The sequence below is a fragment of the Bufo gargarizans genome, chromosome 2, assembly GCF_014858855.1.
Source record: "Bufo gargarizans isolate SCDJY-AF-19 chromosome 2, ASM1485885v1, whole genome shotgun sequence".
NCBI lineage: Eukaryota > Metazoa > Chordata > Amphibia > Anura > Bufonidae > Bufo > Bufo gargarizans.
The window spans coordinates 624,155,688-624,181,062 of NC_058081.1; the positions used below are offsets into that span (position 1 = coordinate 624,155,688).

The 25,375-nt window shown below is 42.3% G+C and overlaps 1 protein-coding gene across 9 annotated transcripts in view; it reads left to right on the plus strand.

Moving 5' to 3' along the window:
* The window catches only part of PRDM16 (PR/SET domain 16), a 533,907-nt gene that overhangs the window by 199,666 nt on the left and 308,866 nt on the right, over positions 1-25,375 (plus strand). The gene's annotated exons all lie outside the window — the stretch shown is intronic.

Consider the following 25,375-nt stretch of genomic DNA (forward strand, 5'->3'; position numbering starts at 1 on the left):
ATATATAACAGTACACTTATACTCTTACAACTCTTACAACTTTAATATGTTGAAAATCCCAAAATTAATTGATTCAGTGATTTGTCTCAAAAAAGTTTGTAAACAAACCAGGATTTGACACCCAGCTGTAACCTTTTGTATCAATATTTCTCCTCAGGCGATGTAAGGATACATGACCAACTTTTTTTTCATGTGTCAAAGCTGGCACCATGATGGCCTTCCCTTTATCATCCTTTCAGTCTCCTCCTTTTGATGCCCTCGGGTCTTCTCATTTCCCCTTCTCTCTCACAAATTCTACCCATGTACGCACCCTCATTAATCAATGTCAAGTGACTGAGTGTACAACAAGAGCCGTATTCTTTCACTGCCCCCTCAACCCTCATATATCTCATTGTTCGAAAAAACTGATTCAGATGGCAAGAACACAGTCTATACAACACATAAAAGAGATGAGACAAAACTGAAAAGAATCGAGAGGAGAAAAAAGAGAGAGAGAGAGAGCAAAGAGAAGAGGCATCCCCCCCCCCCCCCTGAAATACTCAAATAAGTCACAATGATAATTTAAATTATTCATACATTTATGAAAACAAGCATTGAAAGTGAAGTGTATGATGGTCTTTGTCTGGTCCTTCAGGCCTTGTCCCTTGTTTGGCATTAACCTTTACAGTAACTTAGTCGAAAAAGCTCAGCGCCTCACAAAGAAGATATTTTATTTGCCTGGGAAAATATTTCTGCATCCTTAAATATGAAAAATGAAGTGAAGGTATTTTGTGCTGATGTGGTAAATATTAAATCACGAGGATGAATTTGCCTTTTGCCCATCAAATGCTAAACAAATCCAGTGACACTACATTCCATGACAATCTCAGTTTTAAATCATGTAACAAATGTCTCATTAGATATTTCCTGGAGTAGTCTTGCAAGTTCCATTGTAGTCTTGCAAGAATGGCTATATTAGTGGCCATCATAGGCTGTTGTCTACAGGTGGCAGAGGTCAAATGGTAACTGTTCCCCTAAACAATGTACTTTTTGGTATTGGCAGAGAAGAGTGAAATGATGGAAGGTTTTATCAAATACTAAAAAGTTAAATTATTTTCTTGGCAAATAGACATGGCTACAAGAACATATAGAGTTAGAAACACAAAGCTTGTGTGATTGTAGCCTTCCAGAGCTGCATAATGGCCATCATGGCAATTCTGGTATTCCCCTTCCTCAAGCATCGCAGCCTATGACCCACTTTCTGTGAACATCTTTTACCATCTATTGACTTCCTAATCCGTTCTTCTCCTATCACCCATGAGCTGGTAGTCCCAGCTATAAGTGGTGGCAGGTTAATGAAATTATTTAGCCATTTTATTGCGGCAAAGCTTGAAGAGCAAATGATTGTACTGAGAAGATATATATTTTCAGGTGACAGACATGTTTTTCTTCAAGCTCATTATGTCAAAGGACCACATTGAAGTATCTCTGGTTGCCATGGCTTTAGCAGAGTCCTCGCTCTTCACTACTATGGTAGCTAGACAGACAAGGATAACAATATATTGTGGGATAATGCATCCCTTGTAATTACTGATGGAGTTAACATATCCTGAGTGATTTATCTGTTGATTCATTTAGTTTACAACTTTTCCTTTTCCTTGGAAACCATCCAAGTGTCTCTTGACTTAAATCATCTGGAATAGCAGTATTCCAAAATATAGATGTCTACTATTTGTTCAAGAAATAGATTTAACATGCCGGGATGGCTGGGTCAGGTAATTTTAAATTGCCACTGTCAACTCCCTGTTATTATCAAAGCAAACAATCTTGCTCCCATGTTGATTCATGAGGCTGATGACTCTTGATGAATTTGTCCATCTTTTTCACATTACATACTTGGGATATTTTCAATGGGAAACCGAGGAACATAAGATATATACATCTATTTAATGGTAGACGAGTTGTTTTCTCAGGAATCTGTACTGTATATTTGGAAGCAAAACTTTTTAAACTGAGAAAAAACTTTAACAACTAGCTCCAGAAAACTGTATGAATGGTAACTTCAGTACAGCTAGGCCACCTCATCAAAGTGGTAAATGTATGCTTACGGTAAAATATTGGTCCACAGATGATATTTTCTAACTGTCAAGCTCTTCCTATACCATTTTTTTTTTTACATGGTTACTCTGGTGCAGTAAAATGAGTTTTCTAACTTAAGATAAGCCATTAATATGTGATTGCTGGTCATTTGACCCCTACCAGGGCCCCCACTATCAGCAGAACGCCTTGCCATAGCTTTTTCAGTGCCTCGGCCTTATCAATGTCTGTCTAGGCATGCCTCTGCCCCATTTAAAGAGGAGCTGTCACCTCACCTCTCCTGACATCTGTTTTAATAACTACTTGCATTCCCCATGCAATAACAGTTCTGGAGTCTCTATTTGTATGCCTCTGTGTTGCCTCATTCTTCTCTTATTTCCACTAGAAGAGATGAATGAATTATCAACAGCTTGCAGTAGAGGTACAGCTGGTTGTTACCAACTGGGGGTGTGTCCCTGCACAGTCTGACACTAGCAGCACTGATTGGGCTGAGTCAGACATACCCTCTACTGGTAATACCCAGCAGTACCTTTAATACAGACTGCTGGCAATTTATTTGTAGACTTCTGGCAGGAATAATACAGGAATGGTATAATATAGAATAATAAGAATAGATGCTCCAGAATTGTTATTACATGGTGACAGGTCCTCTTTAAGAGCTTGCTAGAGCACTGCTACTCTAGCTTGATGTTGATCCATGGGGGTCCTAAAGGTAGGCCGTCAAAATTTATTGACAGCAAGTCGCCTTAAGTTACTACTTTTTGTTTTTTCAGAACCATTGCTGTATAGGATTGACAGCCACACTTCTGAGCCTGGGGTGATGAAGAAAAGCGTAGGATCCAGTATTTTTGGACTCTCTGGGCAATCATGGTCTTAGTAGTGATGTCACAAAGCACTTGGTTTCAGCGCAAACATTCACAGGAGTAGTTATAGAATTGCTACAACCACAGCACTTATCAAAGTTGATCAGGTTTTTGCAGCAGGCTACATGTAGCAGCCACTCCGCAGGTCCGTGGTGCTCTGTATCTGCTTGAGAAAGGGTCCAATCATAATAGGGCCCGAAAATGTTGCTATAGTTTGCACCTAAATATAGATATGCACTATAAAAGCAAAGGAATGTCTTCACCTTTTATGGCTGACTGATTGCAAGAATTTAAATCTAAGTTTGGTGTGCTGTCAAAAAGCTATCTACTATTCACAGGAGTAGTGTTGCCAGCCAAGGTAGACTCCTAACTAGTGCTTTTTTTCACTACAAGACCAGTACCCATTGGGTCTACTAAACATACTGGATACTGGCAACCTACAAACATACTCCAATATTAGAAGAAGTAGTGACCAACTGGAGTAGAAGGCACGGGGTGTATATATCCAGGAGACCGTACTATCTACTGTCTGTTATAACTACAGATGGCTTACAGAGTAGCACGTATCTAGATAGATAGCGCAGTAACTATTAGTTTGCACTGAAAACTCCATGAGGGAGATTTATCAAACTGTTGTAAAGCTAAAACTGGCTTAAAGGATAACTGTCATATTTCATTTAGTTTTTGCTAAAGTGTAGGGCAAGTGATAGGCAACAATTTTGCGATAGACTTTATTTAGCCAAAATGTTTATTTTTGTAGAAAACTGGGGCTGAAATGGCCCTTAGCAGCACTCTTCAAAAGAGCGTTGCTAAGGGCCATCCAGTCCATTAGAAAAGACGGGCTGTGCAGACGCTGTGCTGCTGACTCGTGCTTCCCTGGGAGACAGAAGGCTGGGCACAGGAGTCTTAGGAGTTATAATTACATTTATATTCCCCCTTTCTATACAATCTAATGCTCCGATACATTCACTGACCTGCGATCCCTGTGATAATAATTCATGTAAGCAGCCGCCGGCTCACTGCGCACAGTGCTTCTACTTCCGGCTGCTGCTTCATGAATTATTATCACAGGGATCGCAGGTCAGTGAATGTTACGGAGCATTAGATTGTATAGAAAGGGGGAATATAAATGTAACTTTAACTCCTAAGACTCCTGTGCCCAGCCTTCTGTCTCCCAGGGAAGCAAGAGTCAGCAGCACAGCGTCTGCACAGCCTGTCTTTTCTAATGGACGGATGGCCCTTAGCAACGCTCTTTTGAACAGTGCTGCTAAAGGCCTTTTCAGACCCAGTTTTCTACCAAAAATAAACGTTTTGGCTAAATAAAGTCTATTGCAAAATTGTTACCTATCACTTGCCCTACACTTCAGACAAAAGTAAATAATATATGACAGTTATCCTTTAATTGTCTATAACAACCAATCAGATTCCACCTTTCATTTTTCTGCGCTCCTGTGAAAAATGAAACGCGGGATCTATTGGTTGCTATGGGCAACTAAGCCAGTTCTACTTTACACCAGTTTGATAAATCTCCCCCATGTGTGGTCTGACTAATGATTTGTAGAGTGGCAGGGCTACGTTCTCATCACGGGCCTCCTTTGATGCACCCCATATTGGCCTTGGCAGCAGATGTCTGACACTGGTTGCTCTAGTTAAGTTTACTGTCAACTAAAATTCCCAAGTTCTTTTCCATGTCAGCGTTACACAGTGTTTTACCATTTAGTATGTTTGGGTGACTTAGATAGTCATATGCATAACCTTATATTTCTCAGTGTTAAACCTAATTTGCCTCTTCTCTGCTCAAGGCTTTAACTTATCCAGATCCATCTGTAATTGCATATTGTCTTTTATGTGTTAATCTCATTACACAGTTTAGTATCATTTGCAAAAATTATACTTTGCTATGAAGTCCCTGTACAAGGTCATTAAGAAATATGTTAGAGAGAATAGTGTCCTATACTTACCCCTGTGGTACCCCAATAGTAATGGTCATCCAGTAAGTACCATTAATAACCACTCAGCCAGTTACTTACCCACATACAGACATTTTCCCCCAGTCCAAGCATTCTCATTTTATATACTAACCTTCTATGCAGTGCGGTATTAAACATTTTGGAAAAATCAAGATGTATATCATCCAACGACTTAACCGGATCCAGTCTTACTATTCATAGAAACTGGTCCCTAATAAACCCATGCTGATATAGAGGTAAACATTTACTGGATTCTCATTGACCTCTGAGGAGGCTTTGCAGCAGAGATACACATAGGGTCTCCATTCACAAGACCACCCTACAATGACCATTAACAACAATCCTTGGAAATCTGAATTGGTATACAACCATTATCTTCATTTTCTTTATGTGATTACCTTGAATACTGCATTATTTTCTATTACCACTAGTTTGATGTATTTTTTATGCTTTTTTCTACCACCTATTCCGTTATGACTCATTTTTTGGGGACATTTATGTGATTTTCTTATATTATATATTGCGTTTTTTTCATAAACATAGCATTGCAGATCCAAAGTTTTCCAGATGTGTACATATGCTCATATAGGAATTGGAATTGGGTTCCTGTTCAGATCAGGATCAGTCTTTTGTGCTAATCTTTGGAGTATTTCAATTGGTTTCCACTTTTTTTGCTACCCTTTTTGATTGATGTAATAAAGACTGTTTTACATTATACAGAGGCATGGCCTATTTTTTAAAGATTTGCTTTCTACATGTACTTTTAATTAGAATCTTCTTGTATGCTGTTGAACACTCTTTAAACTATCAATTGGTCTTATTTTGCAATTATTTACATTGACATAATCCAGGACAGCATCTCTGAGAAATCCTCCAATGTAACCCTAATAGAGGTTAAAATCTCCAGTATATAGTTTCTGGGTTCACTTTTTGACCCCTTTTTGAATATCGGCACCACGTTTGCTATGAACCACTCCTGTGGAACAGACCATGTCGTTATTGAGGCCTTAAATATCAGGAATGGAGTCTGTCTATTACATTATTTAACTCCTTTAGACACAGAGGTGTATACAGTCAGGTCCATAAATATTGGGACATCGACACAATTGTAATATTTTTGGCTCTATACACCACCACAATGGATTTGAAATGAAACGAACAAGATATGCTTTAACTGCAGACTGTCAGCTTTAATTTGAGGGTATTTACATCCAAATCAGATGAACAGGTGTAGGAATTACAACAGTTTGCATATGTGCCTCACACTTGTTAAGGGACCAAAAGTAATGGGACAATTGGCTTCTCAGCTGCTCCATTGCCAGGTGTGTGTTATTCCCTCATTATCCCAATTACAATGAGCAGATAAAAGGTCCAGAGTTCATTTCCAGTGTGCTATTTGCATTTGGAATCTGTTGCTGTCAACTCTCAAGATGAGATCCAAAGAGCTGTCACTATCAGTGAAGCAAGCCATCATTAGGCTGGAATAAAAAAATAATCCATCAGAGAGATAGCAAAAACATTAGGCGTGGCCAAAACAACTGTTTGAAACATTCTTAAAAAGAAGGAATGCATCGGTGAGCTCAGCAACAGCAAAAGACCCAGACGACCACAGAAAGCAACTGTGGTGGATGACCTGAAGAATTCTTTCCCTGGTGAAGAAAACACCCTTCACAACAGTTGGCCAGATCAAGAACACTCTCCAGGAGGTAAGTGTATGTGTGTCAAAGTCAACAATCAAGAGAAGACTTCACCAGAGTGAATACAGAGGGTTCACCACAAGATGTAAACCATTGGTGAGCCTCAAAAACAGGAAGGGCAGATTAGAGTTTGCCAAATTACATCTAAAAAAGCCTTCACAGTTCTGGAACAACATCCTATGGACAGATGAGACCAAGATCAACTTGTACCAGAGTGATGGGAAGAGAAGAGTATGGAGAAGGAAAGGAACTGCTCATGATCCTAAGTATACCACCTCAGCAGTGAAGCATGGTGGTGGTAGTGTCATGGCGTGCGCATGTATGGCTGCCAATGGAACTGATTCTCTTGTATTTATTGATGATGTGACTGCTGACAAAAGCAGCAGGATGAATTCTGAATTGTTCTGGGCAATATTATCTGCTCATATTCAGCCAAATGCTTCAGAACATTTTGGACGGCGTTTCCTAGTGCAGATGGACAATGACCCAAAGCATACTTCAAAAGCAACCAAAGAGTTGGAATGAAGTGGAATGTTATGCAATGGCCAAGTCAATCACCTGACCTGAATCCGATTGAGCATGCATTTCACTTGCTGAAGACAAAACTGAAGGGAAAATGTCCGAAGAACAAGCAGGAACTGAAGACAGTTGCAGTAGAGGCCTGGCAGAGCATCACCAGGGATGAAACCCAGCGTCTGGTGATGTCTATGCGTTCCAGACTTCAGGCTGTAATTGACTGCAAAAAATTTTCAACCAAGTATTAAAAAGTGAAAGTTTGATTTATGATTATTATTCTGTTCCATTACTTTTGGTCCCTTAACAAGTGGGAGGCACATATTCAAACTGTTGTAATTCCTACACCGTTCATCTGATTTAGATGCAAATACCCTCAAATTAAAGCTGACAGTCTGCAGTTAAAATACATTCGTTTCATTTCAAATCCATCGTCGTGGTGTATAGATCCAAAAATGTAAGAATTGTGTTGATGTCCCAATATTTATGGACCTGACTGTATATAAGGAACTGGTGATTTTAATATTTTTAATGTGGTGCGCAGTCCAGTCAAGATTTACCATCTGGAATCACAGAATTGGCAGAGTGATGGAAGGGTAGATACTGCTGAAAATGTCTTCCACAGGTTAGCTGAAAGAGACTTTTTTAGTACAGGCCTGTAACTTAATGCTACATAACATAGACATAACTCCTTGACTACCAGCATATACATCGTCACTATAAATATGGCGCTCGCGAGTCCAGTGAGTGCAGTGAGTGAAGTAAGATTCCAGGGGTTAATGTCTGCGATTAGCAATAACGCCAATTGTAGATATTAAATTCCTCATATTTTGTGTTCTTTTGTTACCATGGCATCTAAGTTGTAAAAATACGGGAGCCACATGCTCCCATGCAGGTAACAGCTTTCCCTTGCTAAAATTGGGGAAGCTGTTGCCTTGTAATGAAAAGCCAGAACCTGCACAATAATTTTCCAATACAGGCCCTCAGGTGGCAGCACTGCATTAAAATATACCGAATTGCCCTTTCTGTTATGGATCAGAATCAGTTAATGATTGGAAATCTAATAATTTCTTGTTATAGTCACATAGGGTGACTTAAAACAGTAAAAAAAAAGTTATAAAAAATATTAAAATATATAAAAATTTAAATCACCCCCCAAATCAAATTTTAAATAAAAATTAACAATCAAAATAATCTGAAAATGCCTAGACTATTAAAATATAAAAAATATATCAAGGGGAGAAAAACAGAACTGGATCGCACATCCACAATGCTATGCTTAGATCTAATTAAACTCGCTTCTCGGCGCAATATTAAGTGTACAGCCCCCTATACTACATGCTGTACCAGAGGCATTAGTGTACATTTTGATCAAAAGGCAGAAGCCCACTCACCACGCCAAGGTCGCCTCTTTGAGTGGGACCTACTCTGACAAAAAATGGCGCAGCACAATGCGGTGACAAAGCGGCACTGCCCTAGTAGGCGGCAGGACCCAGGAGTCAAACTGCAACCCTGCTGTCTGACAATGCCACCCATGGTCCTGGGTCCCACCAACCCACCAGTAGAGCACCACAAAAACAAAGGCCACCACGCAGTACTGCACCATGTGAACAGTTGTCTAACACAACATGTCTATAGCTATCAGGAGCTACAGGTCAATTACCACTTATATGCAGACTTCTACAAAATTAAAACCCCCTGTGCCGAATGGGAGGAGTGCTGATACCAGTAATAGAGAGGAAAGATTCAACATGCATATATCAAGGAGAGAAAAACAGAGTTATAGCTCCAGAAAAACAGGGAGCGAAAACCGAAAACGCACAAAAATGAAAAAATCTTTCTGGACTGAAGTTCTAAAGGGGTTGTCTCACTTCAGTCAATGGAATTGATCATGTAGACAAAGTTAATACAAGGCTACTTACTAATGTATTGTGATTGTCAATTTTGCTTCTCTTTGCTGGCTGGATTCATTTTTCCATCACATTATACACTGCTCGTTTCCAAAGGATACGACCACCCTGCAATCCAGCATTGGCGGTCATGCTTGCACAATATAGGAAAAAGTGCCAGTCTCCCTGGTGGCCAGGACCATGGAAGTGAGCATAGGCACGCATGCGCAGCAGCTCGCATCCCGACCACCTCGTATTTGCACTGCAGCAATGGTAAATTGAATCAAGCCAGAAAAGGAGGCAATATGGACAATCACAATACATTAGTAAGTGCCTTGTATCAACTTTGCCTACATCATAAATGCCATTTACTGAAGTGAGACAGGCCCTTTAATCATTGCACTTCTGATATGGATTCCAGTTGTGATTGGAGTTATTGCAGTCATTCAAAGCCGCTAGTCACTTTTATACTGGCTGCTTCCAGTTACGGCATACTTGTAATGTAATTACATTATTAAAGCTTTTAGTAATATATGCAGGAGTCCTCAATGATTTTGGCAAGCTAACTTAAAAACAACCAGCACAAGAAAAGTTAGATTAGAGCTCCGCTGCTTTGTGCTATTCCAGAACATTAATTGATAAATCAAACCTCTCCGTAGAATGACTTCTTTACAAAAGCTCTCACTATAGGTTTAATCCTTCATTGTACGAAATCACCATGACATTCCCTGGCTGTGCCCATACAAGGTATTGAGGATGGTTGCTCAACAGAAAATAACCTTCTAGTCTTCTCCCACCTTTGCCACCAGAGTTGGGTTCTGGGAAGACCGCCAACTGCCACCGAGGACACTAGTGTAATAAATCATTTTTTCGTTTTTGCATCTGTAACCCCCTCCCTTGAAATACTGATGCTCCCTCCTTCCTTTGGTTTTCCCCTGACTATTTGAGACAAAACCCCTATTGTGGCAATCAGAGTGAAGAAGCGTCTTTTTCTTTCACAAAGCTGCACTGAATCCAAGATGTGGGTTGCTGAAGAAGATGCCTATGACTCCACAGGGAGCCTACATCCTCAGCTCGTACTTTTCTTCTCTCACTGGGGTCACCCAAATCCTTTCATGGTAGCCTCATATTCACATAAAGACATCAAGAAAAGGATAGAGGAAAAAAACACAGTAGAAAGAATTATTAGCCACGGCTGTCAGCTGCTTTATGGAAGAAGACAAGGCGCCCACAGTACTGTTTCTGTAGTCCGTATTGTTCATTTCAGCTTGATACAATTACAGATAAATCCAATTTGTGTGATGACCTTTTATTCCTAAGAAACATTATAGAAATCTATTTATGTCAGAAGCGTGATAACAACCTATGTGCATAATGCAACTTAACCAGTTTTAAGTGCTGTAAATCACTAGCAAGTAGCAGAGTCAAGGACCTGGAATTATCAGGAAAGTCTTGAGCACACAGATGCAAGTGTCTGCTAATGGCTATCAGCTATGGCGTGCTGAATATGCTGCCTGCAGGTCATTGTTAACAACTGTTTAGAGCCCACAATTTAAAGAGCCTCTCTCATGCACCTAGGCATGTTTGTTGGGTAAAGGAAAGGCTTTGGGTTGTCCAATCTTAAAAGTAAAGTATATGGTACACTTATAAACTACAAGTTTCTTAACTTATTTGCCGTTATATGTTCTAAAGCCCTTTTTGACGTGTATTAGTGACCCAAAAATATATATTATTTTCCGTTCAGCGGTGCAATTATATGTTCTAAAGCCTTTTGTGGCGTGCATAATTGGAAAAAAGTAAGGCCCCTTTCACACGGGCGAGATTTCCGCGCGGGTGCAATGCGTGAGGTGAACGCATTGCACCCATTCATTTCTATGGGGCTGTGCACATGAGCGGTGATTTTCACGCATCACTTGTGCGTTGCGTGGAAATCGCAGCATGTTCCTCTTTGTGCGTTTTCCACGCAACTCAGACCCCATAGAAGTGAATGGGGCTGAGCGAAAATCGCAAGCATCCGCAAGCAAGTGCGGATGCGGTGCAATTTTCACGCACGGTTGCTAGGAGACGATCGGGATGGAGACCTGATCATTATTATTTTCCCTTATAACATGGTTATAAGGGAAAATAATAGCATTCTTAATACAGAATGCATATACAATAGGACTGGAGGGGTTAAAAAATAAATAAAAATAATTTAACTCACCGTAATCCACTTGTTGGCACAGCCCGGCTTCTCTTCTGTCTTCATCTTTGCTGTGCACAGGAAAAGGACCTGTGGTGACGTCACTACGCTCATCACATGGTTCGTCACATGATCCATCACCATGGTAAAAGATCATGTGATGGACCATGTGATGAGCGCAGTGACGTCATCAAAGGTCCTATTCCTCAAAGAAGAGGACAGAAGAGAAGCCGGGCTGCGCGAACAAGTAGATTAAGGTGCGTTTAAATAGTATTTTTATTTTTTAACCCCTTCAGCCCTATTGTACTATGCATTCTGTATTAAGAATGCTATTATTTTCCCTTATAACCATGTGATAAGGAAAAATAATACAATTTACGCAACCTTGAACCCAAACCTGAACTTCTGTGAAGACGTTCGGGTCTGGGTACCACATTCAGTTTTTTATCACGCGATTGCAAAACACATTGCACACGCGCGATAAAAACGAAACAATGGAATGCAATCGCTGTCAAAACTGACTGCAATTGGGTACCTACTCGCACGGGTTTGCCGCATTGCACCCGGGACGCCTCTGAAGCCAAAACGTGAAGCCCGTGTAAAAGAGGCCTAAGGACCTATTTGCCATTTAGCTGTGCAGTTAACAGTATATATGTTCTAAAGCCCTTTTCGGCGTGTATTAGTGGCAAAAAAATATATATTATTTGCCGTTCAGCGGTGCAGTTATATGTTCTAAAGCCCTTTTTTGTGTGTATTAGTGGCACACAAAAAAAAGTATTTGCCGTTGAGTGGTGAAGTAAGAAAATTACAGCCCTTCTTGACGAGTATTAGTGGCAAAAAAAGATATATTATTTGCCGTTCAGCGGTGCAGTTATATGTTCTAAAGCCCTTTTTTTGCGTGTATTAGTGGCACAAAAAAAACGTATTTGCCTTTAAGTGGTAAAGTGAGAAAATTACAGCCCTTTTTGATGTGTATTAGTGGCAAAAAAAAAATTTTTTTGCCGTTCATCGGTGCAGTTATATATTCTAACGCCTTTTGTAGCGAGTATAAGCGCGGACAAGAATAGGACAGGTTATATTTTTTTTGCGGACCACGGAACGGAGCAACGGATGCGGACAGCACACATCTTTTGCGGCCCCATTGAAGTGAATGGGTCCGCATCTGAGTGCATGAGGCCTTTTGGCGTGTATTAGTGGCAAAAAATATATATTTGCCGTTCAGCAGTGCAGTTATATGTTCTAAAGCCCTTTTTTGTCATGTATTAGTGGCAAACAAATATATTTTTGCCGTTCAGGGGTGCAGTTATATGTTCTAAAGCCTTTTTTGGCGTGTATTAGTGGAAAAAAAGACGTATTAGCCGTTGTGTGGTGAAGTGAGAAAATTACAGACTTTTCTGGGGTGTTTTACTTTCCTTTTAATTTATTTATTTGATCTAACATTATGTCACACAAAGAAGTGCCCTGCACAGGGGAGTGGCAGAGGCCTAAATATTTCTGGCGCAGGCACAGGTCGCAGCAGAGTAAAGGGGCATGGCAGCAGGATTCGCAGTGAGAGGCCTGAGCTCCTGGGGTCATCTAGCGGTCGTGTCTTGACCAGCAACGCAGCGATTCTTGAATGGTTGACTCGGTCATCTACTTTGTCCCAAGTGATATCAGACACCCCCAGGCAAGAGTAGGTAGGTTCATCAGACACATCACTTAGTTGGCATGGCCCGGGAGCAGGCCCTGTGCACTCACCTGTCCTCAACCTGCCTCTGTCCTTTTTTGTTCCCTCAACCAGACAAATATATGCTTTTTGCTCAGCTCCACTATACAGCGAGGACGAGCTATTAGAGAGCAGTCAGCAGCTACTAGCCAGCCAAGATGTGGAGGAGACATCAGCCGCTTCCTCCGGTAGGCGGGCAAGTAGCAATGAGTAGAGTGGCATGAGAGCTGGTGTTGCGTGTGCTCCTGACCCAGAGACTGTTAAGGAGGACATCATTGACGTGCAGACAGTACTCGATGATGATGATGTTGTAGCTGATCGCACTTGGGAGCTGGGTGAATTAGGGGCTTCATCATCATCGGCAGAAGATGGTGGCAGCTTGCCCATGAGGCAGTGGCGGAGCTAGCAAGTAGCTAGCGTAGCCGGGAGTTAGTATATTGGCAGCAGTGGGAGGTCAGGAGCCAAACATGCCCAGGGTAGACTACCCGCTTTGCAGAAGTCTACCTGCCTGGAAAGTAGTGGTGCAGGGGTTCACGGAAGCAGTGGCAGTAGCATTCAGTCAGTGCAGAGTGTTGTTGGTAAAATCACCTACTCGGCGGTGTGACAGTTCTTTGTTAAGCCGCCGGAGGAGGTGAACATGGCCATTTGTAGAATCTGCGGGCAGAAGGTGAAGCGTTGCCAGGGTGCCAATGTTGGCACCACGGCCCGGCGTCACCATATGCAGCGTCATTATAAAGTAGTCTGGAAAAACCGTGGCTCCGATGTGGTGGTCCAGCCTGCCGCAGCATCCGCTCCATCACCCAGTGGCACTCACCCGATTTTCAGCAGTCAAGGCTCCACCACCTCAGCCGAAGGAAGCTGTCTGTCCTTCACATCATCTGCTGGTCCTGATGCTCCTGCTCCTCCTCCTACTCCTCATCAGTCATTCTGTCAGCAATCGATCACCGAAGTGATTGCCAGCAGACAACAGTATGTGTGCACTCATCCAACGGTGCAGAAGCTGAATGTGCTAATGGCCAAGTTGCTGGTGCTGCAGTCCCTCCCTTTCCACATGGTGAACTCTGCACCTTTCAGAAAACTGATGGCTTATGCCGAGCCGAGATGGAGAGTCCCAAGCTGTAATTTCTTTGTCAAAAAGGCAGTACCAGCCCTGCATACGTATGTAGAACAGAAGGTGGGCCAGTCCTTGAGCCTGCCGATGTCTGCTAAAGTGCACGGCAGTGCCGACGTGTGAAGCTGTAACTACGGCCAGGGGACAATACATGTCTTTTACGGCCCACTGGGTGAATGTGGTTCCTGCAGAGCCACACCAGCAACTTGGCCAGGTGACTTCCACCTCCACGTTCTCACGCTGTTGGTCCTGCGACAATGTCCGCCTCTGCCTCCTCATCCTCCACTGTGTCTTCAGCCTCCACTGCAGGGACAATTCACAGTGCCCCTCCAGCATACCACATGTGAAGGGTGCGGCGGTGTCACGCTGTTCTGCACCTCGTTTGCCTGGGCGAACTGAGTCACACAGGGGAAAAACTGCTCTGTGTCCTTCATCAAGAAATCGAATCCTGGCTTTCTCCGCGACAACTAAAAATCGGAACCATGGTGACCGACAACGGGAAGAACATAATGTGCCCTGGAGGGCTGAGCCATGTGCCCTGCATGGTACACGTGTTCAATCTGGTTGTCAAGCAGTTCCTGAAGTCTTTCACCCATCTGCAAGACATCCTAAAAAAGGCCAGGAAACTTTGAAATGCACTTCAGCCACTCGCACATAGTGTTCAGCACGAATATTCGAAAAGCAAATGCATATACAATAGGACTCATTGGCCCACAAGCAACTTAAGCAGGGAGGAATCATGACTTCAGATGGAAAAAATGCAGAATATTCTAAAAAACTAATATATTGCACTTTATTCAATATAGTGCTATATATTTGTATTTTAGAATATTCGTTATTTTTTTCAATCTGAAGTGAACAGTGTCCAGTTTTCACTTCAGATGGCAAAAAATGCTGAATATTCTAAAAAACTAATATATAGCACTATATTGAATATAGTGATATATATTCGTTTTTTTAGAATATTCAGCATTTTTTGCCATCTGAAGTCATGATTCCTCCCTGCTTAAGTTGCTTGTGGGCCAATGACTCATTGGCCCACAAGCAAGAAGCAGGGAGGAATCATATGTTCAGATGGAAAAAATTACGAATATTCTAAAAACCAATATATAGCACTATATTCTATAGTGCTATATATTAGTTTTTGACCCACGCCTGTATTGATCGCATAATATTCGTATATTACATGATCATTACCTTGCAGATTCCAAGTTAAAAAAAAGGATGTAGAATATAATGAATATCCGAATTTGCGAATATTCAACGAAAATTGTACAAAATATTCACAAAATATCACAAATTTCGAATATGAGCCCTGCCGCTCATCACTACTCGTACACTGCAAAGCACATCCTCCTTGAGCTGGAATGGCATCCCCCGACATAGGCTGATATGCGACGTTTCCACTCATTTGAATTCCACCCTCCATATGTTGGACTGATTATACGAACAGAAAAAGGCCATAAACGATTTCTTGATGATCCAAGCGGACAGGAGTACTCCCCTGTGTAACTTCGATGTCAACCAGTGGCAGCTCATGCGTGACACCTGCCGTTTGCTCAGGCTCTTTGAAGATGCCCCATTATTTGTAAGTCGCCAGGACTATGGGATGAACAACGTCATTCCACTGCTTCATGTCCTGGAACAGATGCTGGTAAATCTGTCTGGTCAAGGTACTAGACATGTGTTGCCTAGAACCTACGGCCACTTGAGACCTACAATATATAGTGAAATGGGTCATTTTTTGTACACAGGTGACAGGAGAGGAGGAACAGGAGCAGCCAGAGGGGCTACAGGTCGATGAGGAAGACGAGGCAGGTTTACCCTGGAAAAGCTGTCCTGCCCGACTAGTAATGTGGCATCAGGGCGGTGTTTAGTGCGGCGGGGGCCAAAATTACCCTAAGAAGAATTCGCCTGTCCACCCAAAATGTGGAGAGACTGACCTTTTTCAAGATGAATCAGGCATGGATCAGCCAGGATTTCCACTCACCAATACCTGATGTATCAGACTAGATGATCATCCGTGGTGCCACACCAACACTTTGACAAAAAAGACCGGTTTCTTCTGGCTACCTGCCTCAGCTACTATTCTGATGCTTCCACCCGCCTGATGCCACACATCTGATGCCAAGTGCTCCTTCTTTAACCCATCATCTTCAGATGGTACTGGTATTGCCACCCACCTCCCCACTCTGTCACCGGGTCACTCTGTGGTCTCCTAATGCTGCTGCCACCTTCACACTATGTCATCTTGCCACTATGTGGTCTCTTGATGCTGCTGCCACCTCCACACTATGTCATCTTGCCACTATGTGGTCTCTTGATGCTGCTGCCACCTTTACACTATGTCACTTTGCCACTCTGTGGTCTCCTGATGCTGCTGCCACCTCCACACTATGTCACCTTGCCACTCTGTGGTCTCCTGATGCTGCTGCCACCTCCACACTATGTCACCCTGCCACTCTGTGGTCTCCTGATGCTGTTGCTACCTAAATACTGTCACCTTGACACTTTGTTGCCTCCTGATGCTGCTGCTGCCACCTCAACACTGTCATTGTGTGACTCTGTGGCCTCCTGATGCTACCGCCACCTACATACCGTCATTGTGCCACTCTGTCGCATCCTCCTGATGCTGCTGCCGCCACCTCCAAACTCTGTCATTGTGCCACTCTGTGGCCTCCTGATGATGCTGCTGCCATCTCCACACTCTGTCATTGTTCCACTCTGTGGCCTCCTCCTGATGCTGCTGCCACCTCCAAACTCTGTCTGTGGGCCACTCTGTTGTCTCCTCATGCTGCTTTGACCTCACCAATCTGTCATAGGGACACTCTGTGGACTTCTCATGCTGTTCCCACCCTCCCCATTTCATGACTGGGCCAATATTTTGCCTTTCAGCCTGACTGATATCTTCATTTATTTGACCCTTCTTCTGATCTGTCAGAAGGAAGGAAAAATGAGACGCACAATGGATCTTGTCTATGTAACAGCTGTAAGGCCTGCTTGACATAATCAGAATTGGTTTATGATTTGGTAGCCAAGAACAGGAGTGGGTAAAAAACACAAAAGACATGCAAATATTCCATTCACTCGTCATCTCTGTTTTGGATACACTCCTGTTTTATTTGCTTTAGCAATACTGATGGATTACTGACCAAATGCTGACCAAGTGAAGGCAGATGCTCCACACACAGGATCCGTTTTTTGGGGGTTATTGTTCTGATGGATCAGAGGAAGGGCAAAATAATCAGTGAGGTCAACACAAACTTACTGCTGACACCCTCTCCACTCTGTCGGGGGGCTCTACTTGTAAAAGCGTTTAATAGAACAGGCTCTGGAGACATCTATTTGAAATCAGCTAATTCTGGTGTAAAAGGAGTGCGCTTCTTCTTGACGTTAACATTGACCTGTAAGGCTGAGTTCACACTTGAGGTATTTGGTCAGTTTTGGCCTACTAACTGCCCAAATAAGTGAAGTGTGCCATGATTATAAGAGCAACGCCTGTCATCTGCATGTCATACTGACTAACAGTACTGTTTCACTACCACAGCAGACTCCCTATGCGTGTTACTGCAAGCCACAGTGTTCTACACCACTATAAAGGCTCTCTGCAGCCAGGAAATAGCAGTTTTTTAACATGATTCGCCACAAATAAATTGGGATCGAACCACATTTTTTCAAAAAATTTGGCAAACCGGCAGAATCTGATTTTTTTGAAATTCACTTATCTCTATTAATAACAGAATCCCAATCCCTGTTCTGTAGAGATCACATCTCAGTAGTCATGTCATTATCATCACAGGCAGGATCTGGTAAAAATGTATAAAAAAGAAGTAGGTGATATATTTCCTTTAATTTGGTGCACCTAATGATAGACATTTTTTTTATGCCACCCACTTCAGAGCTTCTCCTTCTGTGAACTTGTGTGGCCTGCAGCTTTGTGAATGAGCTGTGATATTTCTGCTTTACAATAACAGCACTTATAGTTGACTGGGAAAACTCTAGCAGGGCACACATGTGATAAAATGATGGCAATTTTACCAAATGACTTGTTGAGGTCACATTAAATTGCAGTGTCTCACTGAAAGTAGCTGAACAAGTTAATTCTATTGCTAACATTCATATGTGGAGATTGAATGACTAGATTATATCTATGGCTAGTATAGGCAAACCCACTAATGAGGTTGATGTCCTCAAACTTTTAATAGTACACAAACACATACTGGGGGTCAGTTATTATAGCTCTATGCCAGTTTTTTAGCTTAGAAACTATTACAACTTTTTAGCTTTTTCCAATACCCTCAACCACTTTCCCTTAACATGGACCTCCATGACCTGACTCATTTAACATGTGCAGCAGAAAGCTGATGCCCATTACACCAGAAATCAAATCCAGTTTCGGAATAGATTTTAGTTTTGGCGCACAGGACAAAATGGCACAAATTTATTGAGGCATGCACCTCTTGATTAATTAGTTGTATCTTCCTCCATCAGGGGTTTTCACTGAGGTTGACATGTGAAATCCCGTCTGTTTGTATATGACCTCCACTTCATGTAACATGAATGATTAAGAGATGTTATGGTATTTTATTTTGATGGCCAATCCTTAGACTATCAAATCACTGGCAAGCTAATGTAGGTAGACGTTCCACCATCAATAAATAATATCACTGTAGTTAGGAACGTTATGAGGATTAGATAAAACTAATACTTTATTAAATATACAAAAATTATAGAGAAAAGGAAACCTACTAACTATATAAAAAATCAAAGTAGCCAGAGTGTATCCGCAATTCCTGTGGCGGATCGAGGTGACACAAGAAGGATCACGATCCGTGACACCACTCAGGTGTGGAGACGGTCACTAAGAGATCCACTTCAGGTGCACTATGGTTCATTATATAACTATGCCTCGGCTATGGTAATCTATGCACAACCCAAATTGTGCACCGTGGCACGGACAAGGTGCTCAGCTCACTCACCCAGTATGGATGGCCCTGGACTAGATTTAATATTTGACTAATCCATTGATAAACATCTACCTTTAGGATCAGACATGAATCAAGAACCACCTGTCATTGTCGGCCCTTAGAGCACGAATCAAGGGACACCAGCTACCTGGGTGTGAGCAAGAGGAAGCTTGAGTGCATCTGTTCACATATGGCAGAGGTCTGAGAAACCGCAGACCACTAATGCCATGTAAGCACCATTCAAGCAACATTAAAAAAATATATGTCTGCCCCCACTAATTGCTCAGCGTGTTTCGCCATACTCTGGCTCGTCAGGAGCACAAGTTGTGGGTAAAGAGACAAATAAACAGATCAGCTGCTACTAGCCTCCGTGACAGAGGCTGCAGCTATCATCACTCTTGCTCACACCCAGGTAGCTAGTCCAGGGCCATCCATACTGGGTGAGTCAGCTGAGCACCTTGCCCGTGCCACGGTGCACAATTTGGGTTGTGCATAGATTACCATAGCCGAGACATGGTTATATAATCAACCATAGTGCCCCTGAAGTGGATCTCTTAGTGACCGTCTCCACACCTGAGTGGTGTCACGGATCGTGGTCCTTCTTGTGTCACCTCGATCCGCCACAGGAATTGCGGATACACTCTGGTCACTTAGATTTTTTATATAGTTAGTAGGTTTCCTTTCCTCTATAATTTTTGTATATTTAATAAAGTATTAGTTTTATCTAATCCTCATAACATTCCTAACTACAGTGATATTATCAATCCTTAGACTAGACTGTCAATATCTGATTGGCGGGGTCCAACACCCTATACCAAAGCCAATCATATATTCCCTAATGGCTGCAGTGTTAGGTTTTAGGTTGGATCAGAGCTGCCTACTATCTGCAAGGTAGTGGAGAGTGGAGAGGATGGGAGTGCTAGCAGTGGCAATGAAGGTGGTGGTAGACCTCACTGTTGCTAACCCTGCTCCATCGTTCTCCCAGACTGCTCGTGCAGTGAGTGGAGAGGTGCAACCCTTCTTCCTCTTGAAGCACACCCTGGACTTTGAAGTCTCCTGTCTGGTGGTGGAAGGGGTGTCCTTGATGTTAGTTGAGCAGTGTGGAGGCAGGACAACAGGCGCCCAGATCGCATGTGTAGACCGATGACTTGGTTAAAGTAAAATAAAGTCTTTTTTTTACTGAATAAATAATGTCACATCATTGTCACAGTGAAAATACAAGAAGTAGGCACTGTTCTCAAGTATTTCACAGAGTAGACCTTTTTAAAAGGCTGTGTATAGAGTGTATAGGGATAGCTATAATGATGGTCCACTCTGAGTGTATTTCTACAGATACATACAATGTTCCCAAATGACCAAAGGCATGCAATCACTCTTAATATTTCTCTGCAAGGCCCAACTGTGGAGTGCAGTTCTAGATGGGATGGCAAGTTTGTCTTGGTAGTGTGGTCAGTGCCAGAAACAAGATAATCCAAACCATGTGCAGTAAAGTCTACAGCCATATGCGTAGATTACCTTTACTGTCTCTGTCCAAGCACTGTCCCTTTTTGGCCTCAACCTTTTGGAATAGTTCAGTATTTTCATTTAGAGGTTGGTTCTAGGTGCTGTACCCCAGAAAGACTACTGCAAAGGGTTAATTATTATTACAAGAGTTAATGCAATGTTTTTGAGTGAAATATTGTGATTTATTGTGTTTTATTTGTACTTAAAGGGATTCTGTCAGCAAGGTTTTCTATATAGAGCTGTTCATATCATCCTATCAGTCTCCATTATCTAATAAAAAATATACTAGTTTTACCCCCACCTGTCCTGTCATTTTTAATAAAAATCGGTTTTAGTTATATGCTAATAACCTTACTAACGTGCCCAAGGGGCTGTCCCTCCGGCTGTTTGTGCCCAGCCGCACCCCTTATCTCTTAGCCCAGTGCTGCCTCACTGCTAATTATTCATTCCTCTCATCTCCGATGGTGCGCTGTAAACCGACAATGAAAGGACAGGTGGGTGTAAAACTAGTATATTTTTAATTAGATAATGGAGACTGATAGGATATAAAAAGCTCTATATCGAAAATTTTGCTGACAGAATCCCTTTAATAGCAATGTAAACCAGTAGTTAACATATTGGCAGACTGTTTACATTACCAGGGTGATAGACTCGGGACACCCCCTGGCTAGCTAGTGTTGAGGAGTCTAGTCTGAGTAATGCAAGGGAAGAGAAGTGTGTATGAAAGCTCCTGTTATCAAGGCTGAAGTTCAGTTACTCTTAGCCTTTTAAACTCCATGTGCCAAGGAAGCAACTCTACTAACAGAGTACCCCTGAGAAAGAGATTTGACATCTTAGGTCAAGAACCTTATCCTGCCCGTGCCAACAAGTCAGTAAGGTATTTGCTTGTTTATAGAATAAGGTACTTTATTGCTGTGGAAAGGATTACTGCCTCTGATACCTACCAGACTTTGAAACAGAATGGCCATCCATATCTGAAATCTGCACCACTCAGTAAGGGAATTGCAGAATGAGTTAACAAGAACCTAATTGTAGGCCTGTGATTCTGTTCAGAGACTTCAAAGTGTCCTTAGAGAGGAAGAGAGCCAGAGAGTACTACAACTGCCATAATTGTTCCTGCCTATATGCTGCTATTGTGAGAGGATTACTCTGTGGTATATATAATTTTGGACTGTACCTTTAACTGCAGTATGTACTACTACTCCTGTATTAAATTCCTGCCTTGCACCCTGCCAACTGTTCACCATGAAAGGCAACCCAACTACAACCAGGCAGGAACTATAATACCAGGGTGTGCCCGAGGGAAGAAAGGGTGTGCCCTCTATTTACTGTACGGCCCCAGTGTGTGCCAGAGGAAGGACTACCACCATGAACTGTGTGTACTACTCTCCCTCTAAAGGCCACAACCACCACTACTGTCCTCTCTTCCCTGTGCCTCCCCTCTGAGTCACTGCATTAGCAAAGTTGACTTTCTGGCAGTTTTCACTCACAGGGATGGTGTCTCCCTGGACAAGAATTGTTTTCTTCTACATTAGCTTTTCTGGCTTATACACCAACAGCAGCATACACTTCTTTACTCTTGGCTGACTGTCCAGGAATTACCAACTAGCAAGGGAAAAATGGGGCCAGCCCATCATCTGGCAACTGTTACTAAGGACTGCCAGTTAACTATTTCCTCCCCTACACAACCTTTTGAAACACTCAATGCACAGTAAAGTCACTTTAGTCATTTGTACCACTAAAAATGTATAGTTAGCATTTCAGTAACCATCCTAACAACTTTAGAAGCAAACCATAGTGTATAATGACATTAACCCTTAGCAGTGAACCTGTGGGTCACTGCAGGAGCTGACCATCAGCCGCAGAAATGTTTGCTGCATATGAATATACACAAGAAAGAGAAGAGAAGCTTTAGGATAAAAGCCAAAAATAAAATTTTAACAAAACATCTGCTACTTTTTCTTTGTAGCATTGATAAGAGATAATTTCCTAGTTCTGGCACCATTTTGGTCTTGTAAATGCTGACTTAATTCAATTTGCAATTTATATAAATTTTAAAGAAGACATTTTATTGCAAATATTTTTATTTCCAATTAACATAAGAAAAATGTTAATTTCCTGCAGTTAGACAAGCCCGACGTCTCAATCTGTAATGTGTCAGGTCACTGAAAGGAAATTCTTCATACTGGACTAGGGGAGAGCACATCTAAAGAGGGTCAGGGCAGTGGGCCCAGAAAGCAGATTGACTGGCCACACTGCTGAATTACTCTCACAAGACATACATTGTCTTCTTTGCCAAGTCCCCCATACTCACGTTCCTATATATTTTGCAGCGTCTTTCTATCCAACCCAGAGAATAGAAACACTTGGCTTTGGACTGATGTCTCATCCTTCATCCTCTGTGTGAAATCTCATGGAGCTGTGAGCCTAAATATTATTCTGGTTTGTCTGTACTTTCAAGAATCAGATGATTAAACAATGTTTATATAACATAGGAGCATCAAGACAATTTTCCCAGGAGATAGCTGTAGATGTCCTTTAGGGTAATCATTTACAATAATTGTAGCAGAAATTCACAGTCGTCACTTGTTTCCTTGGACTATCCCTATTTTAATAGATTTGTCACCTCCTAGCTGACAGAACCATTAGTGCAAGTAGTATCTTTAGATATCCACCCCTAGCCCTGAAGGTGTATGTGAATGATCATACTACACCTGTACACGGGTTTGGAGATCTGGTGTCATCATGCAGTGGAAACCCATGGAAACAGGTTCAAAATCATGGATCCAACATTGCAGTCTTAATCAATGTGCCACCATGTAGTAAAGATATGAATAATACAGAATAATAATTGTACTGGGAAAGGTTGGTTAACAAAAAGTCAGGAAAGACCCAATAGAGTTAGGCTACTTTAACACTGCCATTTTGGTTTCCGTTTGCGAGAGCCGTTTCAGGGCTCTCACAAGCAGTCCAAAACTGATCAGTTTTGCCCTAATGCATTCTGAATGGATAAGGAATGCATCAGTTTTGCTCAGTTTGGCTCCGTTCCGCCTAAGTTCCGCTTTGGAGGCCTGCAGCGTTTTGGTGTCTAAACTGAGTCAAACGGATCTATCCTGACACACAATGTAAGTCAATGGGGACGGATCCGTTTTCACTAACACAATATGGCACAATAGAAAACTGATCCGTCCCCCATTGACTTTCAATGGTGTTCGAGACCGATCCGTTATGGCTATGTTAAAGATAATACAAACGGATCCTTTATGAACGAATGCATTTGGTTGTATTGATCCGTCTGTGCAGATCCATGACGGATCCGCACCAAACGGCAGTGTGAAAGTAGCCTTAGATGGCTAGGAAGCTCAGTGCAAAAATTTTATTACAGCTTAGGCTACTTTCACACTTGCGTTCAGAGCGGATCCGTCTCAGACGGATCCGCTCATATAATGCAGACGGTGGCTCCGTTCAGTACGGATCCGTCTGCATTCAATTGTTAAAATATTTCTAAGTGTGAAAATAGCCTCAGACGGATCCGTCCAGACTTTCAATGTAAAGTCAATGGGGGAAGCATCCGTTTGAAGATTGAGCCATAGTGTGTCATCTTCAAACGGATCCGTCCCCATTGACTTACATTGTTAATCTGGACGGATCCATTTGCCTCCGCACGGCCAGGTGGACACCCGAACGCTGCAAGCAGCGTTCAAGTGTCCGCCTGCTGAGCGAAGCGGAGGCTGAACGCTGCCAGACTGATGCATTCTGAGCGGATCCGCATCCATTCAGAATGCATTAGTGCTGGACGGAAGCGTTCGGGTCCGCTTGTGAGCCCCTTCAAACGGAGCTCACAAGCGGACACCCGAACGCTAGTGTGAAAGTAGCCTTACATGGTAACTGTTTACATTTCTATGCACTGAGCAACCCTAGTGATGGTTGCAGGAGGTCAGTATTGTAATAGAAGGGAAGCAGGAGATTCATGAATGTTTTATGGCAGGTGTCTGGAGTAAATACAATGAGACATATGGTGTTGACAATTCGTTTTTATTAAAATTTTGTCTGCTTAATAAAAAAAATATATATATATATTTTTTTTTTTAAATCAGGGGTTTTGCATTGCATGGGAGTTACTGACACATGCATACTTGGAAACTGGTTGGGGCAGGGGGTCAATACAAAATTTTGGGGCCCTGTGAGATCTGTGTAGGCCTATGCATATTGGTGTCAGAAAACATTGCTTTTCAGTATAAACACTGCTCATATAAAAGAACACACAATACAATTTAACTAAAGCTTTTTGAGGACACTGGCCAGGTTTGACAGAAAACCACCCAGACTATGTAGGAAAACTCATGGGTTTAAGGCCTCATGCACACAAACATGTGACAGCCGGGCCCATGCTGCACACCGACCATAAGGCCGTCGCATGCGGACACGGATCTATTCACTTGAATGAGGTCCACGATCCACATCCGATGGTCGACACCGCAAAAAAGTAGTGCATGCTCTACTTTTTTGCGGTGCGGAGGCACGGACTGAAATGCCTCTGTTCCGCACCAACCTTCAGGATTGCAGAGTGCACCTGGCTGGTGCCCGTGTATTACAGACCCGCTGTTTGCGGGCTGCAATAAGGCCACGGCCGGGCAACAGCCGTGTGCATGAGGCCTAAGCCTCACATTCAAGACCCTGCTTTTTATCATGACATTATGCCATAAATATGATTTATAAAGTAATATGAAACAGAAGTCGCATAATTTAGACACTTTTAAGCCTTCCATTGTCTTACCTGCACTCCTTGAGCTGAAGATCTGAATCACCTGAGACAGAATGGTTGTTAGGGATCTATGACAACCTCATCAAAAAGACTTTTGGTTGTAGAGCAGCATATCCTAAGCAACGATCATCAGA